This window comes from Pan paniscus, chromosome 1 (genome assembly GCF_029289425.2).
Source record: "Pan paniscus chromosome 1, NHGRI_mPanPan1-v2.0_pri, whole genome shotgun sequence".
Lineage (NCBI taxonomy): Eukaryota > Metazoa > Chordata > Mammalia > Primates > Hominidae > Pan > Pan paniscus.
Window position 1 is genome coordinate 50,298,927 of NC_073249.2, and position 12,548 is coordinate 50,311,474.

At 31.9% G+C, this 12,548-nt stretch overlaps 1 long non-coding RNA gene across 1 annotated transcript in view; it reads right to left on the bottom strand.

The window, feature by feature from the left end:
* Positions 1–1,669: 1,669 nt before the first annotated feature.
* The window catches only part of LOC130541328 (uncharacterized), a 58,781-nt gene continuing 47,902 nt past the window's right edge, over positions 1,670–12,548 (bottom strand). The window contains exon 3 of the long non-coding RNA XR_008955371.2: positions 1,670–2,687. This is a non-coding gene — a long non-coding RNA (uncharacterized LOC130541328). The remainder of the gene's footprint in view (positions 2,688–12,548) is intronic.

Consider the following 12,548-nt stretch of genomic DNA (forward strand, 5'->3'; position numbering starts at 1 on the left):
TGATAGGGTCACAGAAATTGACTCAATCTATAAAAGTGGAAAGAAACTTTCTGAATATATTAGAACATCTTAAAAGTGAAGTTTATTCAGATGTAATTCATATGCATCAAAATTTATCTTTTAAAAAATATGCAGTTCAATTAGCTTTGACCAATGTTTATCACAATCAAGATACAGAATATTTCTATTATCCCAAACATTGTATTATCCAATAAATACCCTGTTCTACCCTCACTATGGACAACCGATCTGTTTTCTGTTTGTAGAGTTTCCTACCAATTAGATTTTTCCAGAAGATCATATAAATGAAAGCACACTGCATGTAGCTTTTTATGTTTTTTTTTCTTAGCATAATGCTTTTGAGACACACCCGTGTTGTAACATGTATTAATAGGTTTATATCTCATTGCTGATTAGTATTCCCTTGTGTGGATATGCCAAAATTTGTTTATTTATACCCACGGACAAAACTTGGGGTTACTGTGAGTACAGTTGCTGTGAAGAATTGCTTATAGATCTTTGTCCAGACGCATAGATGTATTTCTCTTTGGTAAATATGTAAGAGTGGAATTGTTGTGGTAAATATCTAGGAGTGAAATTTGTGTGTGTGTTTTTCAGTTTGGGATTATTATGAAAGATGTTGGTCTGAAAATTTGCTTAAATATTTTCGACTGGACATATATTTTTATTTCTATTTGGTAAATATTTAGGATTGGAAATATCTAGATAAGTAAAAGTTTTAATTTATAAGAAACTGTTAAAAAGTTTGCAAAGTGTAGTTGTTCTGTGTTCCCGCCAGCACTTTTTTGTTTTTGTTATTCTAGTAATTGTTCAGCATTTAATACTACGCATTTCCCCAATTTAGCTTTGTCCTAAGAATTGTGATAGGTTGTATTTTCATATTTATTCAGTTCAAAACATTTTCTGATTTCCCTTGTGATTTTTTTGACCAATAAGTTACTTACAAATTTGTTGTTTAATTTCCAAATATGATACCCAAAGAGCATACTTTGTATAATTTCAAATCTTTTAAATTTATTGATGTTTGCTTTATGGTTCAGAATAGGATCTATATTGGTGTTTGATCAACATGTACCTCAAAGAATGTGTGTTCTGCTGTTATTGGGTAGAGTGTTCAACAAATTTCATTCATGTCCAGTTGGTAATAGTGGTATATATCTTTAACTTTACTGCCTTTTCCCCCCATCTTATATCAATTATTCAGAAAAGAGTGTGCCCTACAACCATAATTGTGGATTTGTCTATTTCTCCTTTCAGTTTTTATTTTGTATGTCTTTAAGTTAACAGTTACATACACATTTAGGGTAGTTATATCTGTTTGATGGATTGATGTTTTTATCAGTATGTAATATGCCTGATTGCCATTGGTAGTATGTTTTGCTCTGAAATCTACTTTGTTGGATATTAAAATAGGAATTCCATCTTTCTTGTATTTGGTATTAGCATTGCATAGCTTTTTCGATCCATTTAACCTTTCTATATGTTTATATTAAAATGAATTTCCAACAGGAGATGTGTGTGTATATATATATAATATATAAATATATATACTATATTATATATAATAAATAAATAAATAAATATATGATATATATGAATATATATAATATATACATACATATATATATTACATAATATATATATATTTTTTGAGACGGAGTTTAGCTCTGTCGCCAGGCTGGAGTTCAGTGGCACGATCTTGGCTGACTGCAACCTCCACCTCCCAGGTTCAAGCAATTCTTCTGCCTCAGCCTCCCGAGTAGCTGGGATTACAGGCACGCGCCGCCACGCCCACCTAATTTTTGTATTTTTAGTAGAGACAGGATTTCACCTTGTTGACCAGGATTGTCTCAATCCTGTGATCTGCCCACCTCAGCCTCCCAAAGTGCTGGGATTACAGGTGTGAACCACTGCACCAGGCCTAGATTTTTTAATCCACTATGACAATATCTGTCTTTCAACTGAATGTAAATGCATCTAATGTAATTATTAAAATGTTTGAGTTTAAATCTCTTATCTTCCTGGTTGGTTTCCATTTGTCCCATCTCTCTCTCTCTCTTTTTTTTTTTTTTTTTTTTTTTTGGGTCTCTTGAAGAGAACAATTTGAAATAATTTAATAGTTTTTTTATTATTCAATTTTGTCTCCACTATTTATTTGTCTTACATCATATTTTTGTAATTGCTCTAAGATTTACTCTCTACATCTTTAACTTATCACAGTCTACAATCAAATAATAATACTCTACTTCACATACATTCTAGGAATCTTACAACAGTCTTTTGCTACTCCTTTTCTCCATATTGTAAACTCCTCAATACATTGTTACTAGTTTTGATTTAAAAAGTCAATTATTACTTAAGGTTTTCAAAAATAAGAAAAATAAACTTCTTTTATACTTACCTACCTTTTTATAATATCAAATGTCCTCAATTCCTTTGTGGAAATCCACATTTCCAATTGATACCATATTCCTTCATTTAACCATTTATTGTAGTTTTAATTTGCTACCAACAAAGTCTCTCAGTTTTTTAATATAAAAATATCTTTTGTTTTGTTTTGTTTTGGTGCTCAGTTTTGAAAGATTTTTATTTTGCTGAGTACAAAACTCCATGTTGATAGAAGTGGAGGGAGAAAGATGACCAGAGAAGCCTGCCAGTAATCAACACTGTGGAGAAACAGAAAGGGTGAACAAAGATAACAGGATTTGTCAATTAAAACATCATTCATGCTCCACAGGATATTGGCTCTGTATTCTTCAGAATTAAGGAGAAAATATAGATAGTAGCTGTAGCTTATTTTTGCAAGAAGATTGGTATTAAAATTAGGAGGCAGAATAATAGACTGATAGGATAGGACAGGATAGGATAGGATAGGATAGAATTTAAACATGCACACACAAAACAAGCGCTAGTTGATAGAGAAAGTTTCAGAATCAAGTAGAGAGAATTGAATTTTGCAGTATTAGTTTTTTTTTTGCTGTGGAACAAATTCTCACAGATGTAGCAAGTAAAAAAATCATTCCCCATTTATTAGCACCTTTCTATAGGTCAGAAGTCTGGAATAATGTGGTGGGGCTCCTTGCTCAAAGTATCACAAAGCTGAAATCAAGATTTCAGCTGGACTGACTTCTTATCTTCAGGGTCTTGGGCACAAACAGCCTCCAAGCCCATTCCTGTTCTTGGCTGAATTCAGTTCCTTCCGGGTGATGTCCTCATTTCCTCGTTGGTTATTAGCCAGGGCCTGGTTCAGTTTCCAAGAGGCCACTGCACTTCTGGCCATGTGTCCTCCTCCATCTTTAAGCAAGCAATGGTGCTTTGAATCTCTGAAATGCTCTTTTGCAACTATCTGGAGGAACTTCTCTGCTTTTAAAGTAGCTATGTGATGAGGTCAGGCCCACAAGGATAATCTTAATGTCAATTGATTAAAATCTAAGACTTTTAATTATATCAGCAAAACCCCTTCACAGAGATACCTAGATTAGTGTTTGATTGAATAACTGAGAGAAAATGTGTGTACACCAGGGACCAGGAATCTTGGGATTTCAGGGGATGGTGTATTAGAACTCGGCCTACTACACAGTACAAAAGGACCTGACCTAGTTAAAAATAGAGAAAGGGAGAAAGGTATTTCTTTCTCTACCTTGTATGAGATAAGATATGTGATATTTTATTGCATAAAGAATAATGAAACATTAGGGATACTTTATGAAGAAAAGGAGGAAAGTTGATAAATTTAAACCATATGGAAAAATTAGCTGAATATTAGAAAGACAGGTAAAATTAATACTTTGAGGACTATACAATAGAGTAGGTAATTAACATAAGTTAGCATAGGAGTCCAGACTTCTCTGAAGACCTTTTGGAACCTGACAAGGATGTAGCTATGAAGAAATTAGAGATTTACAATAGAGAACATTCAAGCAATTAAGGGATCCTTAGCTGTTAGAGAAGTTACAGTGAATGGCTGAATATGTAGTTTAGAGTGATACGTTGATCAACAGAAGACAGAAAAGCTCTGAAGTACAGGAAATTGTAGTGTTAAAAATAGGAAATATTATACATCATAATGAAGAGAAAATAGTAAGTTCAGATATTAGAAATTAATACATGACAAAAAGCTAGAATGCTGATCTTGAATTTAGATCTAGAATCAAAACATTAAAAATACATTTATTTTCATCAGATGATACAAGTTGATTGTAATGACAAAACATGACTATATGATGATGTGTGGCTAGAGATAAAGAACATTATAATATAATAATGGACATAATACATAATATAACATAATAATGTACATGACTGAGGAATTCTGAAGCCAGATGTATTAGTCAGGGTTCTCTGGAGGGACAGAACTAATATATCTCCTATTATATATATATAGGAGGAGCTGAGAAGCAAGGACAGCCAGTCTGAGTCCCAAAACTGAAGAACTTGGAGTCCGATGTTTGAAGGCAGGAAACATCCAGCATGGGAGAAAGATGTAGGCTTGTTTTTCTGCCTGTTTTATATTCTAGCTGCACTGGCAGCTAAGTAGATGGTGCCCACCCAGATTAAGGGTGGGTCTGCCTTTCCCAGCCCACTGACTCAAATGTTAATCTCTTTTGGAAATACCCTTACAGACACACCCAGGATCAATACATTGCATCCTTCAATCCAATCAAGTTGACACTCAGTATTAACCATCACACTAGGATAATAGCTTTTATTTTTTATATTTTTAATGTGGTTTTGTTTTAATCTTTATATATGTACTTGCAAAGCTAGAAGAGTCAAGTAGTTTTTTATTCTAACAAAATAGAGAATTCATTGTGCCCTCTCTCTCTAATTTGCCTGTCTATAGAGGCAACTATTTTCAACTTTTTAGCTGATTTTTTTTTGGCATTTACCTCCATACTTCAAATATCAGAATTATATTGTTATGTCTTGACTTTTTGTTCAATTCTTAGGTATTCTCTACTTATTTTCTCCTATAAAGAAATGAGGTTTAGCACTGTTTTACTCTCATACACTCAGCTCTTACCACAAATGTATACCTCTTTTCTTTTTCTCTCTGCATCTCTCTTTCTCTTTTTCTCTCTCTTTCACACACACACACACACACTCACACTCAATCTTCCCCATGTTATCGATATAGTTATAAGTTTGATTACATCCGTGTTTACACAATTATGTGTATGTAAATGCTATTCTAAGCTATTTTGCATACTAAAACTATTTCTCCTTTCTTAATCAAATTTTTCACCCTCTGGAGTTAAAAATTACCTGATTTTTGCATACTTTTTTAATGATGTACTTAACACTAAGTCAAATCTAAGCTCTTCACCGATTGTCTAAATCTCGTTTTAAAATGCAACATTTAATTGATAAAATATATCTTTTGAAGACATCTCTTCTGAGGACTTCTAACCTGCCCCATTCTGGACTGATTTTCCTTTATGCCTGCTATACATCTATCTTTGTGGAATTTTCATGTTGCCGTGACCCAAAAGATGCTCTTTACTTTTTCCTATATTTTCTATAGTCCATGCTTCCATCTTTGTTGGTACATAACCTTATTTTAATGAAGCTCATTTAGGGTAGTTTCTTGATAAAATTACCTAGTAGATTATTTTTACAAACATTGAACATCTCTACCATAGTACTGATTTATGATTTGGCTGAGTATCAAACCCTAGGTTTTAAATAATTTTCCCTTAAAATCTTGTAGACAATGCTTCATTGTCTGTAGTTTCCAGTGTTGTTCATAAACAGCCTGAAGCCTTTCTAACTCCTGAGACTTTTCATGTGATTCATTTTTGTTCCCTCCCTGGAAGTCATAAAATCTTATCTTTGCCCTCAGGGTTCTACAGTTTCATGTTGATGTACCTTGATATGGGTCCATTTTGCTGAGTCTATTTTGCTGAGCGCAGAGTGGGGCTTTTACTCTCACAACCCAAGTCCTTCAATTGTAAGAAATATTCTCAGTTATTTAGTTGATAGTTTTCTCTCTTCAGTTTTTATTATTCTCTCTCTTTCTGGCACTTCTGTTACCTGGATGTTATACTTCCTTTAGTTTTTCTTTCATTTTCTTATATTCCTTTCACTTAATTTTCCTTTCTTCTGTTTTAATTTTATATTTCTGTGCTTTGAAGGAGATTTTCTCACCTTTATATTTGGATATTGCAATAGAATTTTTTAAAATTGTGCTGAATCCTTTTTTAATAAAAATGTCTTATTTCTCTAAGCATATCAATAAAATTCTTTTTTCATGCATAGTCCCAATTTACAAAATTTCTTATTTTTTCTCTGTATATTTTGATCCTTTTTTTTTTTTAACTTGGAAGTTCACAGATGGCTGGTGATCCTTGGGTGTCTGCTAATATTTAAAAGTAGGGTATTTAAAAGTTACCTTGGAATATCGAGTCCCCAAATGAAGCGTGTAACTGTAATCTTCGCTATAGGTTAAGCCACTGTCTTAAAAAAAGTGTATTCATGTTTTTTCGGTTGGCTAAGTAGATTCTCCATATAATGATCTTTCAATAGCCTAGAGGTTATAATCTTGGCTGCTGTCATTCTGGAAGACATGTTGGGGAGAGAGCTAGGGGATCAATATTCAGTATTATAAATGTTAATTTAATTATCCTATGTTCAACAGAATCCTCTACCTTCAAATGTCTCCCAGAGTAGAAACCTTCTATCTTGCCCACCTCCGGTCTTTTTTTGGTACAAAATAAAATAAATCCTTTGGAGGTATGCAATGATTGAGAAGACCTGAGGTTCTAATTGTTTCTTTGTTCTTTTTTAAATTGCTTTTTTACTCATTGATTTTATTGAGGAATAACAGGCATGCAATAAATCCCTTCTATTGAAAGTATACAACCCAATAAATTTTGATAGTATATTTGCTCATGACCACACAACCACAATCAATATACAGAATATATCCATCACCCGCAAAATATTCCTCACATCCCTTGAAGTCAATTCTTACTTTAGTCCTTACCCCAGGCAACTACTATAGACAATTTTGCAATTTATATAAATGTAATACAGCTTGTAATCTTTTGTGTCTTGCTTCTTTCACAATAATGATTTTGAGACTTATCCACGTTGTTGTGTTTACAATGATTTGCTTCTTTTATTACTGAGTATTATTCCATGGTATAAATGTACGTCCTTTATTTTATTCATTTAACTATAAATGGACTCTTGAGGTGTTTCTAATTTTTGACCATTTCAAATGAAGCTGTTGTGAACATTTGTTTATAAATATTTATGTGGACATATGCTTTTGTTTCCATTCCATAAATACTAGATGTGTAAGATTACATTTCTAAGAAACTATCAGTTTTTCAAAGTGATTGGACCATTTTATAGGTACTCCACATCCTTGTCAACACCTGTTATTATCCATGTTTATAATTTTAGCCATCCTAATGGGTGTATGGTTTTAACTGTTGCTTAAAGTTTCCAACTACTCATCCTTGTTTTAATCCACCTTGCCCTCATTTCCATCAGAAAACTGGCACTACAAATTTTTAATTTTTTAACAGTATTCTGTAGTATAGATAAGCTTGTTTCTTGGATTTTTGCCGTGAGTTAAGAGTTCAGTCTTTCCCAGATTGCTAAATCAGTTACTATCTGTTCATATGCTTTCTGTCTTCCAAAGTACAGTTGTGATGGTGTCTACTCTACTTATCTTTGTCCTATATGTGTTCACATTCAAAAATCCCCTTATTTTTATCTTAGTGGGATTCTTGATGGGAATATAAAAACAGGTTGTATTTAATTCATCATCTTCATCCCTCTGGTATTTAACAGGTATATTTAACATTTAAAATTGTTGTCAGAGCACAGACAAGGTTAGAGATAAAACAATTAATTAGATGTTAAGATAAATACTATGCAAATAATTAAAGAAATGATGATGTAATGCAAATAATGAAATGATGGTGTAAGATACATAAGTGTATATTCAAAAAGGTGTACATATTAAAAGGGAGTCCTTTTTAAAAATTATTATTATGTTGGCATGATCGTTTGACAGGGCCTTGAGGAAAAATAAGGGGTTAATATGTCCTATTTTTCAGAGATCTGGGGGAAGTAGTAGGAGAATAAATTTGTTGGAGAGAGATATAGAAAATATAAGGTACCTCACTAAAGTAGGAGAAGGACTACACTTACATTGAGGCATTTTGATTTTGTTTTAAACATTGAGTGCGTTGTTGCAATAACAGCTCCTCAAGGTGTCATATTTGATATGAAATATACATTCAGATATTTCTGGGGGTCTCATTCAAAGTTTTCATGGAATAGAAAAATAAAATTTAAATGATTTGGATGATCTTGTTCACCATTCTATGCTTTCAATGTATTATCTTGAATGAGTGACTTCAAAGATATACATTTTGTTTTCACATTATTCTTTGATGTGTCACATTATTTGTCAGTGTATTGCCACACTGGAATTTAAGTGTTATAGGAACGATGTTTTCTTATACAGTAGAATTATTAATGAAAAAATTCAATTACTTTAACATATGGTTCAATAGGAATATTAATGAGAAAATTCAATTACTTTAACATACTGTTCAATTAAAGGAAGAGTTATATTCCATTGCTAAAGGAAAATAACAAATAATACATTTTTTCTACAACATAATCTCCTCTAAAGCGTTTTGAAACATAATTCTGAACTATCATTTATCTGGAGAAGTATAACCAGAATGAAGATATCCTAGAAAAAAAAATGTAATAGAGAAAAGTTTAAAAGAATCAGAATTGTTGAACCTTGAATAAATATTTAGGATGAGCGTAATAAATCTATTAGATTACTTTACTCCAAAGGTTCTTATGTGAAAGCTGAGATAGATATATTCAGTGTACATACAGATAATAAATAATCTTTTTATAGGATGTAATATTCTGAATTGGGAGGGATGCTGATTATTGGAGCTCTTTCTAACTCTTGAAGAGCTTACTGGTTAAGCTCATAGCATTATAGTCACATTCAGAACAAAGTATCTAGTCTGCAAGCTTAATCATACAGCATAAATGCTGGCCTTTGAAAGGTCAGTTAAGCTACCTGCGTTTGAGAATGGCTCTTTGAAGAAATGTATCAATAAATCAAGGAAGCAGAAATGTAAAATGTATGTTACAATTTTCTGATAGTTAAACTTGCTAGCTGTCAAAGTTTAGTCCTTCATATATTTTTAAATATCTGTGATTAGAAATTAAGCTAAACAAGGCTAAATTACTCATTATATTTTACATTTGATATGTGGAAAAACCCATCACAGTTTTGAAGTAACATTATATAGAAAGGGTTAAATTCTAAGCTATTTATGTACAAGGCTAATTCTTACCAGGTATTTACTGATGTAAAGCTAGAATGATATAGCTTAATCTTACATTCAGTTAAACCATATCACAAACTAGAAAGATTAAAGTGCATTGGGTAGCCACTTCTTATAATGGTCTCCAAAGAAACTACTATAGATAAACAAAGCTAAGATTTTAAAATACGCACTTGATAAACAACCTAGCATTCACTTTTATCTGCTTTATCAAAGTTGCTGTTTTTAAAAAGGGGGGGGAAAACCCTAGTTTCTTTTTTTTAACAAATGTCCAAATGCAACTGAAGAAGTTGGTAGGAACATTTTAAAGTTAATTTTTTTAACCTTTTACAGAAAGTTCTGAGTGGCAAGATGCAGTCAATATATCCAACTAAGGATTTTTAACTACTGTTAAATAATACAGTTTTTGCTTCTGTGTTCTTAATGGCTTTAAATTTATTTTCCAGTGTTTAGGCAATAAATCTATAATTTAAATGATAATTGTATTTCTGTAAAACTAGATAGCAAAAATAAGAGTGGTGAGAAATACAATAAATCAAGCCATCAAATTGACATGGTATAATGTGAAGAGTTGCGTGAGACAAAGCAATATCTTCTTTGGGAGAAATTTTGAATGGAGCAGTTAAGACATGTGGTCTTACCTAGACAATAGGTCAAATAAACTAGCTACAGTCTTCCTTGTTTGTAAAAATAATGACATACATCAGCAGTAGACCAGCAGTAAGAGTTTCCTGTTTTCCTTTCAAACTGTTGACTGTTAAAAACACACCTGTAATATAGCTTGCTATTTCTGCATTCACTTGTTGTCCATTGAACTTAATATATTAAAATTTCCCAGTTATGATTAAAGATAAAACACTCTAACATTTTATTTCAGAAAATGATTCAGGGATTAATACGTATATTTCATTGTTGGTTCTGCCCTTAGTCTATGCAGCTATCAGATTTATGTTGCTTCCATAACGGAGACCATTCTGCAACCCGAAGATCATTTACTTGATAAAATTCACATTGCTACTCACCAAATACTATAACTAGATAAGCATGCACTAAGCCACCCAGCACCAAGATGAATTAAATTTATGTTGCACTATTTGTAAAAATTAAATCACAGCTTTTTAGTAATCTGTGAAATTCTACATTTGAGAGCATTTCTGAAATGCTATACCAAGGCTTGAAATATTTACATACTAAAGAATCTATTTCAAACCCAGAACAAAATGATTAACATGTTACATGGAAATAAAGAGGTAGCAATGGAACTTTATAATACAGACAGTGCCTGAAAATTTATTCCTTTTTAGACCAAATTAAGTGGTGAGTACCTATATAATTTTTTTTCTTGATTGACTGTAAGGCAAAAAAAATCTATCTCAATTTAAAGCTACTTGTTTATAGCAAGTAGCATATCTATTAAAGTACTATTCTGAGTTTCATATAGACCTGTTATCTGTATCCTGTAACATGACAACTCAGTATAAACATACCTTCAAAATGCAGTCCAAGTGTACAAAGATTATTCACCTGATCATGGCTGAAGTAGAGGTGGTTAGGTAATGATTTGGCTGCAAAAGTAGCCAAAAGCATTTTTAAGAACGCAACTAGTCAAATGCTCCTGTAAACTTTTAGAAAGACAAGAATGTTGAAATTATTAATTAAAATGAAAATGTCAAGCTTATGTGTTTATATAAATGTTTGAAATAATTTTATTTTCTTAATAGTTTATGCATCTGTAATGAATTGACTTTCATTTTGTTTAAAATGTTTTTGTTTTATTGAACAAATGTTCAGGGATTTTTTTTTTTAGTTAATGAAACATATAATCTTTTTGGAAATTAATTTTGAGAAATACCCTATGTGTTAACCAGTTTTATGATCTTGAAGCAATCATTTCACCTTAGGATTTGAGGGAAGCTTACTTTTCCCATCCACTAACTGAGGAGATTGGACAGATGATTTCTAAGTCTTTCCAAATATTACATAAGCTTGGATTTGCAAAGTGCATATAACATTTAATTTCAAAAGGTAGCGTTTGTTAGGAAAAACTAGAAACTGAATGATGATTAAGTTTCATTTTATCAAGGACTATTCAAGGAGGCAGAAACATCGAAAAGAGTGGAATGGAGGAGACGCTGATTAAAAAATAAAGACATTACCTCATCACTTTTTCAAAACTGAAACCCTTCACCACCAAAAATATCATGAAGACTGAAATTGAAAATCTAAACATAAACTGAAACAATAGCATAGCAACAGAAGATAATATGCTTTCTATTTCAGAAAAAAATGATTATTTAAAGAAAAATCAAAATACTCTCCAGAATAGATGTATAAATAATTTACCATTCTAAATATAATGGATTATAGTCTCTAGAGTGTTTGTAAATACAGCTATCACTCATTATAAATGAACATAAGCTACAGAAAATTGAAACTTAAAAAACTAAAAAAAGGAACTAATGTGTTTTAAATCATGTGAAATCATGAAATTAAGAAATTTTAAAGATGTAGTACATTATATGCTAGAGCATAGTAGTCCTTAGTGAAATAGTCAAATAGAGAGAGAGAGAGAGCACGAGAGAGAAAACTTCTTAAGATCAAGGAGTATCCAGTGATGGATGGCATGCCTGTGATCCCATGGATGGAAAAGAGACATTTGAAATGCCAGTGTTAGAAAAGATGGTACGTGTTTTCAGAAATGCTTTTAAGTGTGGCAATTTTAGCAAAGAAAAAAATGAGTTATTATTGTAGGATCTACACACAGTAGGATGAGAATTATTATTATCATAAAATATTTAACTTTTTCATTATAGTTTTCAAATAGGCTTTGAGAAAATTATTTTTTCCTGTGTTTGGGTAGTTAGCCTTCTCCATAAAAATAATTATAGCTTTAACAAGTTCGTTGGACTAAACACACAAAAACACTGCAAAATCTGCCCAAAAATAGTCTAAGTCAAATTTCTCTTAGAAATAAATTGGTTGTTTCCATGTGGAGAATTCCAGACAGTGTGCAGCATATGGTGAACAGATTCTAAAATTTGGATTGAAAGACCTTCAGTACAATACATATTAAAAGATCATAGAATTGTAATATGTTCAATTTCATCAGAGTCCTTAATTTTGGTTGATTCTCACCCTCTATACCTCTCTCTCCTACTACTACTGATCACCCAACCAATGGTGGCTATT